The sequence below is a fragment of the Lagopus muta genome, chromosome 17 (genome assembly GCF_023343835.1).
Source record: "Lagopus muta isolate bLagMut1 chromosome 17, bLagMut1 primary, whole genome shotgun sequence".
NCBI lineage: Eukaryota > Metazoa > Chordata > Aves > Galliformes > Phasianidae > Lagopus > Lagopus muta.
This window is the reverse complement of record NC_064449.1, coordinates 3,512,579-3,515,104: the sequence shown is the minus strand read 5'-3', so window position 1 is coordinate 3,515,104 and position 2,526 is coordinate 3,512,579.

The following is a 2,526-nucleotide window of genomic DNA, read 5'->3' as shown; positions in this document are numbered from 1 at the left end:
GACCTGCACCCGTGATGTCCCACGCCGCTGCCACATAATTGCTACCTGCAGCCACTGATGGCCTGGATTGCACCCCAGAGGCTCTGTGTGCTGCTGCTAATCCATTGAACTTCCTGGTCCCTCGGTTCAGGCAGGATTTAAACCAGTAACCTACAAGTGAAAGGCTCAGGGTTGTTGTCTTGACCCCTTGATCTCCCTGTCACCTGGCAGCTGTGCTGAAATAACTCCCAGTTGGGAATTAGGCCCACCTGGTCTGCAGCCCTGCTGATCCATGTGTGGGACGTGTGTTTTGGATATTAGCCATTTCCTGCAGGAAAAAGAGATCAGGATATCTAAAAGGAGCGATGGAGAAATGCGGGGCAGAAACAGACCTTGTGGCTGCAACAGAGAAGAGATATCTGAGAGGTCAATATGAGCCAGCCTCACTGCCGGGCCAGATCCAAGCCAACTGCATGGGTCTGGTGTGCCTGGAGGGACCTGCTCTGCCTCGTTGTCTGGAGCTATTTGGAAGGCTCCCTAATAGGGGTTTGAAGATGAGAGCAAAAGGATTATCTCTGGAATTAGATTATTTAAATTGGAGCTTTAATCTCTGGCCCTGCCAGCACAAGAAAATAAGAAAACTCCCTGGGATTATGTGGGTTTTGTTGTGCAAACAAAACCAGCAAGAGCTTGTGGCAGGACAAAAATGAATGCTTGAAGACCTGCCCTGTCTGACCTGTTTGATGTATCACGGGAAGACCTGGCAGGAAAGAGCTGGAGGTCATGTAGCAGAGCTTAGCTTTCCTCGAAAGCAGCTGTGGCTCCAGGACTGCCAATGGCACAAAGGTGCCCTGTGGCCACCCCTACCCCATGCCAGCACCCCAGTGCTTCTGGGGAAGACATATACAGCCCTGCCAGGTTGCAGACACAGGAACCCATGTAAGTTAGCAGGGAACATCTCCATCCACTATGACACTGTGCTTGGGGACAATCCTGTGCAGTGCAAAGCACTGCAGCCTCCAGAAATACGTTTATTATTTTAAATAAATTAAGGCTGTGTCCTTCAATCTGCTGCTGTGAGCAGAGCAATGTGTCGGTTCAAGTTGGCTGTTGGCTCCTCTTCCCACCAATGCCTGTTGGGTTTCTGCATGCTAGCTCCAGCACAGGGCTCAGGCTGGGTTGTTGCTGGTCTCGGCAGCCAGCCAGTCACTGTGGCACACAGGCTAGCAGCAAATCCAAACTCTCAGCATACATAAATGCTTCTCCCTCAATGAGCTCCAATGTAAGTAAAGCACATCTGCATGCAGACTCAAGCCTGAACAGGTCTGACTCCTCTGCAGTATTATCCTAAGCACACACATGGCACACCAGGACTCTGGACTCTGCTCAGTTTATCGCCCTTACCCTCCCCTAAGCCCAGTACAGCTGCTGTGCTGTACATTTTCCAATTTCTCAGCTCAGACACACATTTCTAAGATGACCAGCTACAATGATAAATAGAAACAGACACAGAGTCTGCACACACCCACTGGCAAATAAACTTTTTTTGCTGCGCTGTCAGGTACCTACTTGCATTCCCTTTTGTGTGTGCATACAAACCTAGGCCAGTGCACGTGCTTGTGCTAACACGGTTACATGCACATACAAAAAGCATAGTTCTTCCACTGCTGGGTTTTAGTTGTTGCTGCAACTATGCTAGTTGGCACAGCAACGGGAAAGCAGAAGAGAAAATCCCCCTTTGGGATGTGGATTTGTGGACCCTGATAACACAAGAGGGAGCTTGGGAATTGAGAGATCTGTGATGAAGAAAGCAGAAGGATATTGGTCTCCAATCTCCAGTGTGGAGGAAGCAGGCAGTGGGAGAAAACAGCTCCCAGTTGCACTGAGAAACCTATAGCAATCATGATGTCTTTTGAAGTCAAGCAGGAATTCACCCTGGTGATTCATGACAGAGCCTCTGCATAGAAAAAAGGGATAACTGCAGGTCCTGGGGGGTAGGAAAACAGAGCGGGAGGTTGTGAGCAGCTTGGGGAAAGGAGAAGGACAAGGGTGTCTGGAAGCAGCAGGCAGGGTGTGGAAGCTGCTGCCATGGTCACTGCTGCAGGAATGCAGGATTCTCAAGTGTGATCAAGCTGGAGAATGGGGCCCCGCCACACAAGGAGTCCACAGGGCTTCTGGCCAATCCTCAGCACCAACGGTTACAACAGCCCCACAGCACAGTCCTTCACTGTGCATACGCTGACAGTCAGGTTTGAAAATGTCCAAAAATGGGAGGGTAGATATGGCTGCCTCACCTGGTGCCATTCCTCCTGTTGCTCCTCACTCTGGGGCTGCAGGAGCTCTCACTCGCCCCACTGCAAGTGGGGTGGAGAGGTAGGGGCCAGCAGCAGGGAGGGCAGAGCCCGGCTTCAGGCTTTGTAGCTGGCAGGGTCTCCCTGTCCCACAGCCAGGACTGGCCCTGAATCCTGGTGCAACATGCCAACGTGTGTATCTGCCACAGCCCTTCCCCCCAGCCCCACCACCGCCTCTCACACGGACATCCAGGCT